This window comes from Oryctolagus cuniculus, chromosome 19 (assembly GCF_964237555.1).
Source record: "Oryctolagus cuniculus chromosome 19, mOryCun1.1, whole genome shotgun sequence".
NCBI lineage: Eukaryota > Metazoa > Chordata > Mammalia > Lagomorpha > Leporidae > Oryctolagus > Oryctolagus cuniculus.
Window position 1 is genome coordinate 60,551,667 of NC_091450.1, and position 15,964 is coordinate 60,567,630.

Sequence of the window (15,964 nt, forward strand, 5' to 3'; positions counted from 1 at the left end):
GGGTTTGGGTCCTGGCTACCCAACACTTCTGGTTCAGCCTCATGCTAATGCACCTGTGAGGCAGCAGATGATGGCACAAATACCTGGGTCCCTGACACCCACATGGGAGACACAGATGGCAGACAGCACCCAGCATTTGGGGTGCAGAGCAAATATTTCATCATGTTAAAAACAATCAGACTTCGGCCATGCTCTCTGTCAGAACCATCTGAAGAATATCTTCTATTTGTGTGCATACTTTCTTTGAGAAAAAATATACTTACATATATTTCTGGAAATCTCATGTTAACTAACAATAATAAAAAATTGGTCTACAACGTGGCATAGCATGTGCAGCTGCTGCCTGCAATCCCAGCACTATATAAGGGCACCACTTCATGACCCACCTGCTCCAGTCTAATCCAGCACCTCTCTAATGGCCTGGGGAAAGGAGTAGAAGCAGCCCCAAGTCTTTGGGCCTGTTAGCCACATAGGAGACATGGATGAAACTCCTGGCTCCTGGACCTGGCCCAGCATTGGCCATTGCAATGATTTGGAGAGTAAACCAGCAGATAGATGATCTTGTATTTGTCTATCCTTCTTTCTGTAACTCTTTCAAAATAAATAAATATTTTTAAACATGAAAAATCATATTAAATATGTTATTGCAAAAAAACTTAGAATTTCACTGAAATTCTTAGTGTGATATTCTTATTTTTCTGTGAAGTAAACTATATAGCTTTTTTCTTTTTATTTCTTTTTTTTTTTTTTGCTATAACTGAGTACTTAAATTCCCCTTTGGGTTGAAGTTCTTACTCTCAAGTTAATGCCGTCCTAAAAAGTAAATTTTAAATCTGTATTATTTTTTAAAAGACTATGCATGAGTTTCACTTTTTATGGCAAAATAAACTACCTTTTAATTCCAATTTCCACACAAATTTTTAAAGTACCCTAATATTTCTATTGAGTGAGTTTCATGGAAGCAATAAACCCACAAGATAGAAGTAGAGGTGGAAGAGATGCTGGATGTCAGTCTGATCCATATGAATGCTTTCTGAGACTCTGAGGAACCAAAATGACCTCAGCTCCTTTTTGTGCCAATGACTGGTCCTTCCTCTAGTTTTCCACCCCTTGCATTCAGAACCCTAATTCCTCCTGTTAAAGATGAGGACCTTTGTTCTCCCCGGGCACTTTGTGCTCTCAGGAAGCTGGCTGCCTTGCCCTCTTCTCTCCATCTTAAGTACTTTCTCCTCCCTACTACAAGCACCATAAAATATAAGCATTCTGATTCACACTGCCCTTGAAACTTGCTCTAGAGTTAACTTATTTTCACAAAGATGCCAATAATATTTCATGGTTTTCACAAACACCAATCACATAATATCTACATTTTATACTTAATTTGGTGCTGCATATCCTAGAAATCACCTTTCTTCGAAAATTTGGGTACTTCGGTTTGGGAAATAAATGTGCAATGGGAACATAAAACAAAGATTGGAAATAAATATTCACTGAGTGACCCTGGGGCTGTCAATTTTCTCTGGAGAGGAGACCCGGCTGCCATGGCTAACACTATGGGGTTCAGGACTGTAGGTTGCAATCACAGGCACCCCAGGATGTTTTCTTTAAGACTTATTTATTTGTGGCAGGCGCTGTGGCTCACTAGGCTAATCCTCCACCTTGCAGCGCCAGCACACTGGGTTCTAGTCCTGGTCGGGGCACCGGATTCTGTTCCCGGTTGCCCCTCTTCCAGGCCAGCTCTCTGCTGTGGCCCGGGAGTGCAGTGGAGGATGGCCCAAGTCCTTGGGCCCTGCACCCCATGGGAGACTAGGATAAGTACCTGGCTCCTGCCATTGGATCAGTGCGGTGCGCCGGCTGCAGTGCGCCAGCCATTGGAGGGTGAACCAATGGCAAAAGGAAAACCTTTCTCTCTGTCTCTCTTTCGCACTGTCCACTCTGCCTGTCAAAAAAAAAAAAAGATTTATTTGAGGAGGTGGCGCTGTGGCACAGTAGGTTAATCCTGACTGCAGTGCCGGCATCCTGTGTGGGCACCGGTTCTAGCCCCGGCTGCTCCTCTTCCAATCCAGCTCTCTGCTTTGGCCTGGGAAAGCAGTAGAAGATGGCCCATGTCCTTGGGCCCCTGCATCTGAATGGGAGACTGGGAGGAGATACCTGGCTCCTGGCTTTGGATCAGCACAGCTCCAGCTGTTGCAGCCACTGAGGAATGAATTGATGGATGGAGGTTTTTCTCTGTTGTTCTCTCTATCACTGTCTGCAACTCTGCCTCTCAAATAAATAAATAAAAATTCTGAAAAAAAAGATTTATTTATTTGAAAGCCAGAGTGACACAGAGTGAGAAGGAGAGGCAGAGAGAGAGAGGTCTTCCATCTTCTAGTTCAATGCCCAATGGGCCACGATGGCTGGAGCTGCACCGATCCAAAGCCAGGAACCAGGAGCTTCTTCTGGGACTGTGACATGGGTTCAGGGGCCCAAGGATTTGGGCCATCTTCTACTGCTTTCCCAGGCCATAGCAGGTAGCTGGATAGGAAGTGGAGCAGCTGAGACTCAAACCGGCACCCATATGGGATGCCAACACTGCAGGTGGTGGCTTTACCAACTAGGCCACAGTGCCAGCCCCATAAGGATGTTTTAAAGTTTCTCACACTCATGGTAGCTTTTCCTCCAGGTAAATTTGGGCCATTATATAATACAAGAAAATCTTTTTGAATTTTTTCTGATTTGGAGAATTTTAGATGAATTAATATCAGATCTGATAATTCCCATAATATAAGCATTATGGTAGTTTCTCATTATATACTTATATAATTTAAACTTAATTATCAACCATTATTAGCCCCACTTCCATCATAATAATAATAATCTTTCTTGTCCTCAAACCTTAAGGCTTTTGCACTTGCCTATTTCTATGTCAAAGACTTCTCACTGGATTTTTGCCTAGTTCATTCACCTTCTTAAAGATACCCTTTCCAGCCATTATTGAAATTGCTTTCAGTAATCAAGGGTAACACATAAAGGAGAGAGAAATATGATATGGGAGACCCAAGATAGAGTAGGTTCTGGGCTGGCGCCACAGCTCACTAGGCTAATCCTCCACCTTGCGGCACCGGCACACCGGGTTCTAGTCCTGATCTGGGTGCCGGATTCTGTCCCAGTTGCGCCTCTTCCAGGCCAGCTCTCTGCTATGGCCCGGGAGTGCAGTGGAGGATGGCCCAAGTGCTTGGGCCCTGCACCCCATGGGAGCAATGGCTGCGGCGGCCATTGAAGGGTGAACCAATGACAAAGGAAGACCTTTCTCTCTGTCTCTCTCTCTCACTGTCCACTCTGCCTGTCAAAAAAAAATTTTTTTTTTTAAATCCACTGAACCTGTCTCCTGTCCTAGGAAGATTATCCACTCTTTGTCTCATACTTCTGGCTTTTCTGCAGGGGGGCTTAGTGAGACTCAACAACGTCAGAAGGAGAGCTTAGAGTAAGCAGGTGGACTCAATGGAAGCTAACTGAACACATGTGCCCTTCCACCTCAGCTGCAAGAAAGAGGACAGGAGCAGGCCAGTGCCGCAGCTCACTAGGCTAATCCTCCGCCTTGCGGTGCCGGCACACCAGATTCTAGTCCCGGTCCGGGCGCCAGATTCTGTCCCGGTTGCCCCTCTTCCAGGCCAGCTCTCTGCTGTGGCCAGGGAAGTGCAGTGGAGGATGGCCCAAGTCCTTGGGCCCTGCAACCCATGGGAGACCAGGATAAGTACCTGGCTCCTGCCATCAGATCAGCGCGGTGTGCCAGCCACAGCGCGCCAGCCGCGGCGGCCATTGGAGGGTGAACCAATGGCAAAGGAAGACCTTTCTCTCTGTCTCTCTCTCTCACTGTCCACTCTGCCTGTCAAAAATAAAAAGAAAAAAGAAAAAAAAAGGAAAAAAGAAAGAGGACAGAAGCAGGCAACAGAAAAACACCTGCTACACAAGCATGTTCGGACCACCTAACTGGGCACTTTTCAGTGGTCATATTTTGATTTTGTTTGCTGCCTTTACTGATTTCTTACATTATATTCACCATTAATAATATGAGTTTTTCAATTCAGAGGCAATTTTCATGGATGTTGCTGGATGTCATGTATCTTCCTGATCACTTTCAACACGTTACCTGTACCAGTGCTTGGCCGCTTAATAGAATTATTTACTGAATAAATGAATATATGCAAAGAAGAATTAGAAATGAAATGCAATGGGAAATTCTGAGAAAATTTAATGCCAAATGTACTGCCTACATCTTAATAATTATCTTGAACAATAGCCTTCCACGGCCACACACTAAAATGATTTTCCAAGTTATGGAAGACCGTCAATACTTTTGGCATTGCAAATAAATCACTATCATTTAATAGTTTCATCCTTTATGTTATCATTTTGCCTATATGAAATCTTCACACAAAGACAATTTCTTCTCTTTAAACATTTAAATTGTTTTCTTCACTAATAAACTATTATCTCTATTAAAATACCAATAAAAGCTAAGTAAATAGGGTACAGGATTTGATGTCTAGTAAAGGGTAAGGGGCACAGAGGCAATTGTGGTGTTTCAAATATTCACTAATAATTAAGTTTAATTTTATAATCAAAAAATTAGGATTTCATAAAAATAACTTTGAGGTTTAGTAATAGTAAATATTTCAACTTCGCTGGATAGAAAACAGACCATATATCTATTAAACAAACTAACAATGGTTGAAGAAGTATATTTATCAAATTATCAATAGTATATAATTGAAAATAATAATAAAATTCCCTGTATGAAGTTTAACAGCATAGGGAAAGATACAAGGACACAAAGGTATTCTTACTTTTTCCTCAACTTTTATCTTTGTTGATGTATTGTTGACAAAATAGAATGTATTAAACATGTACGTGATCACTTTCTAATAGAGTTGCCACAGTCAAGCTAATCACCACATACATCACATCACATCACATCACATCATTACCTACTGATAACTGTAGTCACCATGTTGTACATTAGGTCCTCAGTACTTACTCATCACAAAACTGAAGGTTTATTTACTTTTATCTACTGCCCTCCCAATCTCATACAATAATCCTTTTACTCTTTTATTATATGTTAGACTACTTAAAAAATCATCCCACAAAAAAACTGAAACCACGGGTATTTGTCTTTCTGTGTCTTCAGGGTTCATTCATATTTTTGCAAATGGCAAGAGCTTTTGTTCTTTTTATGGCTAGATAACACTATTATATATCCATGTGTATATAATATATACATGGATATATAATGACATAAATATTATTGATACACATTTTCTCTAAATTCATCTGTCAGTTGAACACTTACATTTTTCCATATTTTAGCTATTGTGAATTATGCAACTATGAACCACAGAATGCAGGTGTCTCTTCAAAATACTGATTTCACTTACACTGTATAAATTTCCAGAAGTGGAAAGGCTAGACCATGTGGCAGTTCTACTTTTAGTACTTTGGGGAATCTCCATGTTGCTTTCCATAGTGCCTGTACCAATTTACATCCTCACTGATAGTACACAAGTGTTCCCTTTCCCACAAATCCTAGCCAAGACTTGTAATCTTGACTTTGTAATAATACTCATCCTAAGAGCTGTGAGGTGGTATCTCATGATTGTTTTGATTTTTCTTTTCCCTCATGATGATTGATATTGGGTGCCCTTTCACATGCTGCTCACTATTTTACTTGGAAACATCTATTTAGGTCCCCTATTCATTTTCTAATCTGGTTTAAACACATATTCATTCTTATTTGTCTACCTCAAGTACACTTCCACTGTAAAGGTCATGCCATTCTGTCATGTCACTCTATCATTCCTCTGCTTCCAGAACATGTTTATCTTCCTCACTGCACTTTCTTTACTCTGCCTTGTACATTGGACCCATGTTGATACAACCTAAAATTATCTCCAAAGAATGTTGGGTAACAAGTAATTGTTACTCATCTTTGAACTTCAATTCCAAATGTCTAGCATAATATAGGGCCTTGGTAAATGATGATCTTTTAAATGATTTGAGTCTAGATATCTATTTAAAATCCCTATAATCTTGCAAAGAGACAAATAGTACATATTTACATAAGATACAAAAGTTTAGGAAGTGATTAGACCTTTTTAGAGTGAATGATCCTTTCATGTGTTTCTATTGAACACATTTCATTTCCACTCACCCTGTTTCCTCCTTTTCTAGTATCTGCTTATCAATCCATACAAATGCCATAGTATCAGAATAGCCTTGAATTTCCTCTATTTGAAAATTTTGATGATGTTGATTCTTCCAATCCATGAGCATGGAAGATTTTTCCATTTTTTGGTATCCTCTTCTATTTCTTTCTTTAAGATTTTGTAATTCTCATCGTAGAGATCTTTAACGTCCTTGGTTAAGTTTATTCCAAGGTATTTGATTGTTTTTGTAGCTATTGTGAATGGGATTGACCTTAGCAGCTCTTTCTCAGTCATGGCATTGCTTGTGTATACAAAGGCTGTTGATTTTTGTGCATTGATTTTATATCCTGCCACTTTGCCAAACTCCTCTATGAGTTCCAATAGTCTCTTAGTAGAGTTCTTTGGATCCTCTAAGTACAGAATCATATCGTCTGCAAAGAGGGATAGTTTGACTTCTTCCTTCTTGATTTGTATTCCTTTGATTTCTTTTTCTTGTCTGATGGCTCTGGCTAAAACTTCCAGAACTATGTTAAATAGCAGTGGTGAGAGTGGGCATCCCTGCCTGGTGCCAGATTTCAGTGGAAATGCTTCCAACTTTTCCCCATTCAATAGGATGCTGGCTGTGGGTTTTTTATAAATTGCTTTGATTATATTGAGGAATGTTCCTTCTATACCCAATTTGCTTAGAGTTTTCATCATGAAAGGGTGTTGAATTTTATCAAATGCTTTCTCTGCATCAATTGAGATAATCATATGGTTTTTCTTCTGCAGTCTGTTAATGTGGTGAATCACATTGATTGATTTGCGAATGTTGAACCATCCCTGCATACCAGGGATGAATCCCACTTGGTCTGGGTGGATGATTTTCCTGATGTGTTGCACTCTGGCCTCAGAATCAGCCCTAAAGGCACTCGGATCTGGCTGAAAAGCCCATGAGAGTATTTCAGGCATGGAAAGCCAAGACACTCTGGCAAAAAGATCTCTGTGAGTGAGATCCCAGTGGAAAGAACAGGTCTTCAAAGAGGGAGGTGCCTTTCTCTGAAGGGAGGAGAGAACCTCCACTTTTACTATGACCGTGTCTAAACAAGATAAGAGTCGGAGAACTCAAGGGGCTTCCATAGCCTTGGAAACTCATAACTGGTGCATAGGGAGATTACTGATGCCATAAACAGGAGTGTCAATTGGTAAAGTCAACAACAGGAGTCACTGTGCACTTACTCCTCATGTAGGATCTCGGTCCTTAACGTGCTGTACACTGAGGCTTAATGCTACAACGAGTACTCAAACAGTATATTTCACTTTGTGTTTCTATGGGGGTGCAAACGACTGAAATCTTTACTTAATGTACACTAAACTGATCTTCTGTAAAAAAAAAAAAAAAAAAGAAAGAAATTTTCAATTCCCAACTTGACTCTCACTGGGATTAAACATGACAATAGGTCTGATCTGATTTCATCATCATTTAAAAAAAATCATCTATTATTTTTCACTTTATGTTTCTGAGTGGGAGCAAACTGTTGAAATACTTACTTAAGGTATACTAAGCTGATCTTCTGTATATTAAGATAATCGAAAATGAATCTTGATGTGAATGGAAGGGGAGAGGGAGTGGGAAAGGGGAGGGTTGTTGGTGGGAGGGACGGTATGGGAGGGGAAGCCATTGTAACCCATGTGTCGTACTTTGGAAATTTATATTCATTAAATAAAAGATAAAAAAAAATAAAAAAAAAATAAAAAAAATCATCTATTATTTTTCACTTTATGTTTCTGTGTGAGAGCAAACTGTTGAAATCCTTACTTAATGTATACTAAGCTGATCTTCTGTATATTAAGATAATCGAAAATGAATCTTGATGTGAATGGAAGGGGAGAGGGAGTGGGAAAGGGGAGGGTAGTGGGTGGGAGGGACGGTATGTGGGGGAACCCATTGTAATCCATAAATCGTACTTTGGAAATTTATATTCATTAAATAAAAGTTAAAAAAAAAAAGAAATAAACAGAGATAAACAGACCTTCTAGGTTAAGTCAAATTCTGTCTGGTGAGCTGCTGATTTGAGGACACAGCCTTTCTGCACTCTTGTGATAAAAAAAAAAAAAAAAAAAAAAAAAAGAAAATTTTAATGGGCACGTTAAATAATTAAAACAACAGAATGACTTTACTTCCATGGAAATGAGCTCTTTTGTGTAGGAAAACAGGAAATGGTTTTTCCGAATAACTATTGATATTCTTTTTTTTTTCTTTTTTTTTTCTTTTTGACAGGCAGAGTGGACAGTGAGAGAGAGACAGAGAGAAAGGTCTTCCTTTTGCCGTTGGTTCACCCTCCAATGGCCGCCGTGGCTGGAACGCTGTGGCCAGCGCACCGCGCTGATCTGAAGCCAGGAGCCAGGTGCTTCTCCTGGTCTCCCATGGGGGTGCAGGGCCCAAGGACTGGGCCATCCTCCACTGCACACCTGGGCCATAGCAGAGAGCTGGCCTGGAAGAGGGGCAACCAGGACAGAATCCGGTGCCCCGACCAGGACTAGAACCCGGTGTGCCGGTGCCGCAAGGCGGAGGATTAGCCTATGGAGCCGGCCACCAAATAACTATTGATATTCTGTGGTCTTTTTTTCCTCCAGAATTTATTTGGCTACCTATCTCAGTTTCTACTAACACAATTTGCCATTTACATTTATTAGTGAAGAATTTCACCATTAGGAAATTAAATCTTCCATATTCAACTTGGGGTAATCCCAAAAGTAGATCTTTGTGGCTGCTTTTTAATAAAGATCTTAGGCTTGATTAAGTTTCCCCCAGCAACCTCTGTTTAATGTCTTCAAACAGTAATAAAAATCATTATAATTTTAGAGGTTTTATAGTTTTCTTGGTGTATTGAGAAAGCATTTAAAATATTTTAACATTAAAATAATTTGAATTTACACAACACTTTGACAGACTCCTGCTTGTCTTGTTCCCAAGGAACTGTTTTATCGCTTTTTCAACTAATCTCCTTAAACTTGTTAAGTACTTTCCACCAACATTTTCCTTTTATTAAGCACTGAAATAGTAACTGTTATATGAAAGCAATGATGTATGACATTCAGAAAGACAATTAAACACCAAAAACACATTGTATCTACACCCACCATGAAAACTGACAAACAAAAAAATGCACTAGAAATATGAATTTTGCTGTTTTTTAAAGAAGAGAGTCATGAAATAGGAACTTTGAAGGAGTCCTCCCACTACCAACAATGTCAAATAATGATCAATAGTTTCATAAAAAGTGATGGCAAATATGAGAAAAAAAATTCTCCACACAGAAAGTGAACATTCCCTTCAGTGGATGGGAAAAGCTACCACAAAGTGGAAGAGTGTGAGAAACATTTAAATAAAAAATAATCTTAAAATAAACATAATTGTATGAAAACCTACTTGAAATCAGAATTTATAATACTAAGTTGAGCCGGCGCTGCGGCTCAATAGGCTAATCCTCTGCCTGTGGCGCCGGCACACTGGGTTCTAGTCCCGGTCAGGGCACCGGATTCTGTCCCAGTTGCCCCTCTTCCAGGCCAGCTCTCTGCTGTGGCCAGGGAATGCAGTGGAGGATGGCCCAGGTCCTTTGGCCCTGCACCCACACGGGAGACCAGAAGAAGCACCTGGCTCCTGGCTTCAGATCAGCACGATGTGCCGGCCTCAGCGCGCCAGCCATGGCGGCCATTGGAGGGTGAACCACCGGCAAAGGAAGACCTTTCTCTCTGTCTCTCTCTCCCACTGTCCACTCTGCACAGCTAGTAGAAAGTGAAAACAGAATTGGTTAGCTATAAGAAACGAAAGGAAATCATAAATTACCTCAGAAATAAACTCAAAGTTTCCAGGAGATCAGACATAAATAAAATATAAAAATAACACTAAAAAGTTAATAAAACAAAGACAGTGAAAATGAGATAAAGAAGTAAAACATGGTACTGAAAAAAGGTAACAAAAACAGAATGGCCCCCAAAAGGATTGTCTTTGTTTTATTGGATGTATTGATGAAGAAAAACTGTAAAAAAGGAATGAATACTTGTAACTTTAAAATTCCAAACTCAATAAAAATATTGGAAAGTCCATCAGTGGCTTGGAAACAAAAATAAAACAAGCACAAATGCATATGTTAGTAAAATTAGCATATTGAAAAAATACTAATAACTTTTATGTCTCCCCATTAAACAATTTTAAAAAGCAAAGTATAAAAAATAAAACGAATCAGCAGAAGACAAATGGGCCTCGGTGAATCAGCAAGCCACCTAAAACCCCAGAGGAGGTGCAGGGGGGCAGGGCCATCCAATGAATGCACCAATGGCCGCTGTTTTCAGTAGAGGCTGCAGTTCCGCTGTCCCACACCTGGGGGCGCGGTTCCAGGTGGCCGCCCAGCGCACCAAGGCAGGTGCCTGGCGTGGCCCCCAAGACTTCAATGAGCGATGAGCCCTCCAGACTGGAGGCTCAACTCAGGGCTCGCTGCGACCCCCGCGCGGCGGGGCCTCAGCGACGGTCCCCTTGCGTTTCCCCTTCAGGCCGCTAATCCTGAGCAGGACCGGTGGGGACATCGAGCTGCCCTTCCCAGCGCCAGGCCCTCAGCTCACGCCAGACTCCCCGCGCCGGTGCTCAGCCTGCGCCCCGCGAAGCACCTGCCTGTCCCTCACTTCCTGCAAATGCGTGGAGGCAGCCAAGGACCTCAAAGGATTCCAGTAACGGGTGTGGGAGCTCCCGCTGTCAGACCCCAAACCCACTCAGCTGTGGAGTTGGCGCTCCTGCGGGACTGCTCTAACCCGCGCTCCAGATGCCAGTCCGGGCGGCGCTTCCGCTCCGGGCTGAGGTGGGGGAGGCCTTGGCGTTAACTTATGGCGCCGCACCAAGGAAGAGGACGTGGCGGGGAGAAGGGCTTCCGATTACCTGGATCCTCACTCCTCTGCGGGGCTCTCCTGAGTGTCGCCAAGGCTGCCGCTGGCACCCCGCTCCTGCAGCCTCCGCGCCAGCCCTGGGCAAGCACCCGGCGCCCCCGCGCCCTCCTTCGCTGCCGCACCCAACTCGCCCTGCGGCGCATGGCGTTTTCCCGCCTCGGAGGTCTGTGCGGTTTTCCTGGAGGCCGCCCATGCGCCCTGACCACCAGGGATCACCTGTGGGCGGCTGGGTCCTCCGTGGACGCCTGCGGCTGAACACCTGCCTGCCCTCTGAGGGCAAACCAGCGTCCAGGTCACCAATACCTCTTGGGTGATCCATTGCGTTGCTTCTGCAATGGAAGCGAAATTTAGTTTCTTTGTGTATCTACTACATCCTGTCCCGGGCATTAGGTGTTCTTAGCATTTCTATCTAAAAAACGAAGAAAGCGGGCTTGCAGCTACTATTCCTGTGTCACTTTCACAAGTGTTCTCCAGAGGCTTGTGTTTTTTTTTTTAATATTTATTTATTTATTTGAAAATGTTACACAAGAAAGAAGGAGAGGCAGAGAGAAAGATGTTTTCCATCTTCTGGTTCACTCCCCAATTGGCCTCAATGGCCAGAGTTGGAAGCCATGAGCCAGGCACTTCCTCCTGGTCTTTCCAAGCAATGCAGGGGCCCAAGCACTTGGGCCATATTCTACTGCTTTCCCAGGCCATAGAGAGAGCTGCATCGGAAGTGGAGCATCTAGGACTCCAACCAGCACCCATATGGGATGCTGGCACTGCAGGCGGCAGCTTTACCCACTACACCACAGCGCCGGCCCCTTGTGTTTATAAACTCACACTCACAGAATATAAACATAAACGAGTGGCTGATTGACCTAAATACTTGCTGCTGAACACCACTGCCAGTGAAAATGAGGCTGAAATAAACCCACAATGAAGTGCAATGTGAGGTGGTAGTTCAAGGGAGAGCAAAGACAGGAAAATGCTTAAAGAAGCCTAGTCCTCTAAAAGTGTCTTGCCAGAGAAGCCTCAATTGTAGCAATTCTAGGACTCGTTCAGAATAAGTTTAATCATAGCACAGTTGTTAATATTAACACGTAGGTTTGTATTTAAATAAGATGCATACATATATGCATCTTATTTAAAAATCCAAAAATGCCTATTTGGATTTAAAATTTCATTTCTAGTAAAAAGAATTTTCCTTTTCACATAGAAATACAAATAAGTAATGTTTAGTATTTCAAAATAATGCTCTTTAGAGGATGAATTTCCTTGTAAATATGATATAAACACCCTTAAAAGAAAAGCAAGACCAACGTTAAAGAAAGGGTCACCGAGGAAAGAAAAATCAAATATGCCCAAAACATGTAATACAATATCTGTATAAAATATCTGTATATGAAATGATGTAATATTATACATATATAAGTATAGATATTAATACACAATGGTAATTCAAAAGTTTGTGGGAAAATGGGATTAAAAAACAAGCTTATTTTACTATAAAAACTTTCAAAATCTATGCATAGTTTTTTCACAATATCATTTACCATAACCTTTTGAACACCTTTGTATTTAATTAGTGCATTCTAATAGAAACTTTGCTTTTTATAGTCAGATTTATTTCAAGATTTAACTCACTTGAAAGGCAGAGTGACAGAGTAGGGGAGAAAGAGAAAAAGATCTTCTGTCTTTCCCATCCACTGGTTCAATCCCAAAGTGGCCTCAATTGCTATTGAACCAGGTGGAAGCCAGGAACTGGAGCACCAATTGGGTTTCCCACAAAGCTGGTAGGGGCCCAAGTGATATCATCTAGCCTTATTAATAATTTTGGATATTAATAAATTTGTGGGTTTTTGCTGTCTATTCAGAGAAGAATTCTGAATATCAGCTCAAATAGACCAGGTAACATGGTAAGTTTTTAAGAATTTTATTAAGTGGGAGAAATGCCCAGGAAAATGAGGGGTTTAATTAGAAAGAAGTCTAGAAGCTGAGTAGGAGCCATACCAGGCAGAGAGCAGGCCGGGCGCCACGTGGAGCAAGCATGCAGGCAGGAAAGCGGAGGCAGGGCAGAGGGCAAAAAGCCAAATGCCTGAAGGGTGTGGCAACAAGGGGAGGGTCCCACCATGCTCCAGGCCTTTTCTCCACTTCCAAATGGGGAGTGGTTATGTAGTCTGATGAGCAGGTGGGTGTCCAGGTGAGGTCAGGTAGGGGCATGAGATCACACAGGGGTGTAGTCTCAGTTCACAAATCTAATTGATTTGATCCTTTCTGCCTCCCTATATCACAAGTACTTGGGTCATTTTCTGCTGCTTCTCCAGGCACGTTAGCAGGGAGCTGGACTAGCACTTTAATATGGGATGCGGGCATCACAAGCAGCAGCTTAACCTGCTGTGCCACAATGCCAGCCCCTGAAATAAATTTATTTATTTATTTATTTATTTTTAAGATTTGTTTTTATTTATTTGAAAATCAGTTACACAGAAAGAGGAGAGGCAGAGAGAGAGAGAGAGAGAGAGAGAGAGAGAGAAGTCTTCCATCCATTGGTTCACTCCCCAATTGGCTGCAACAGCTGGAGCTGTGCCAATCTGAAGCCAGGATCCAGGAGCTTCTTCCAGGTCTCCCACACAAATGCGGCTGCCCAAGGACTTGGGTCATCTTCCACTGCTTTCCTAGGCCATAGCAGAGAGCTGGATGGGAAGTGGAGCAGCTGGGTCTCAAACTGGCACCCATATGGGATGCCAGTGCTTCAGCCCAGGGCGTTAACCCCTGTGCCAGAGCGCCAGTCCCAGAAATTTAATTTTTAATCAGGAGTGAAATATCTTATAAATCTGATAGTGCAGAACTGTCCCTTTTTTTCTGGTAATTAGCACATACAAAATAAAACTATTAGTAATTACTAACAAATCAAGGAAATATACATAAGATTTCAATAGTTAGCATTAATTGATACTTTATTCAGGAGTATTTGTTGAGCACCTACTGTATTCCAGGCACTGAGCTAGGAACGGGAAAATACTACATGAACAAAACTGAGTAGTCCCCGTCCTTTGTGGAGACTTAAAGTCTACTTGGGGAGATACAGAACTAAGCAACTTTCTTAACTGGATATAACTCAGCTGAAATAAAACATCACACATTTCCTACGTTTGATAGAGTATTTTAGCTTTTATTCATTTCCCTCTGCTTCATTTCAGAATAAGCAAAACTAGCCCGTAATAAGTGATGACCAACAAACTCTTTTCTTTAACCAAAGTCCCATTAAATTAAAACAGAGAAATATCTGATGATACTGCTTAGCTCATTAACTATTTGCACTTTAGATACAATTTAAGTGTTTTGACATTGACATTTCAATTTTATAAAAATATTTTTATTTATTTATTTAACTGGTGGAATGTCAGAGAGAGAGAGAGAGAGAGATTTCCCCTGTACTATTTCATTTGTGAAATGGTCACAATGGCTAGGACTGGGCCAGACTGAAGCAGGAGGCAGGAAGTCCACCTGGTTCCTCATGAGAGTGGCAGGGGCCCAAGTACTTGAGTCTTCATCTGCACCTCCCAGGCACATTAGCAGGCAGCTATCAGAAGAGGAGCAACTGGGGACCCGAACCAGCACTCAACATTTGATGGGCTCTCAGGCTGCCTTTGTGAACAGGAATTCTGTCCAGATCAACAGATGAAATGATGAGAAGAGAGCAATGGGTCCTCAGCCCTACAGCACTCAAAAATAACAGACTTTCCTCACCAGAAAAACACACTGGGATAGATTTTATTTTCCAATACATGATTTTGAAATATACGCAATATACTTATGAACAAAACTGTGTCCACTTGGATGTGAAGTGGCAGAGAAGCAAATGCCATTGTTATGCAATTCTATTATTTTACATTTCCAAATGCATTAACTCTGTGAAAATGACTCTCATTAGAACATACCTCTGTATTATGTTAGCTTGATAATATATTTTTCACATTGTCATAATGAATTTTTTTTTGACAGGCAGAGTGGACAGTGAGAGAGAGAAACAGAGAGAAAGGTCTTCCTTTGCCGTTGGTTCACCCTCCAATGGCCACCGTGGCCAGCGCACTGCAGCCGGCACACCGCACTGATCCGATGGCAGGAGCCAGGTACTTATCCTGGTCTCCCATGGGGTGCAGGGCCCAAGCACTTGGGCCATCCTCCACTGCACTCCCTGACCACAGCAGAGAGCTGGCCTGGAAGAGGGGCAACTGGGACAGAATCCGGCACCCCAACCGGGACTAGAACCTGGTGTGCCAGCGCTGCAAGGCGGAGGATTAGCCTAGTGAGCTGCAGCACAGGCTGTCATAATGAAATTTATCTGTGAAAAGTTTAATACTTGAATTGTATTTTTTTAGTTGAAAGAGATGCAATATGGTGGATACTGCTAGCTACTTAAACAGCATCTTCTGACCTTCCTCCTAACAGAACTTCAGTATTTTTTTTTTTGATAGATGACTATGTACCAAGTTGAAAGACTACTGTTTCAGTCTCTATTACAGTTAGACTGAGTTATAATCTTTAGATAAAAGCCAGTGTTTTATATGAGACTTCAGGGATGGTTGCTTACAGCAATTGATCCAACTAGAGGAACTCTTTTATCCTTCTTTATTTCTAGAGTTTATGGTTTGTGTTCTTGTCACATGGGGAACCCAGACTGAGTTTCAAACTTTTCTTAATTGTGTAAATTCACATGCAGGCTCAGTAATAAGATACCACATCAGACACCTGCCTCTTATATTGGAGACCTTTGGTTTGAGTCTCTGCTCTAATTCTAATACAATTAGGTAGAAATGATGTCTCAAATGTCTGTGTCCCTGCCATCCATGTGGGAGACCAGATTGGGTTCA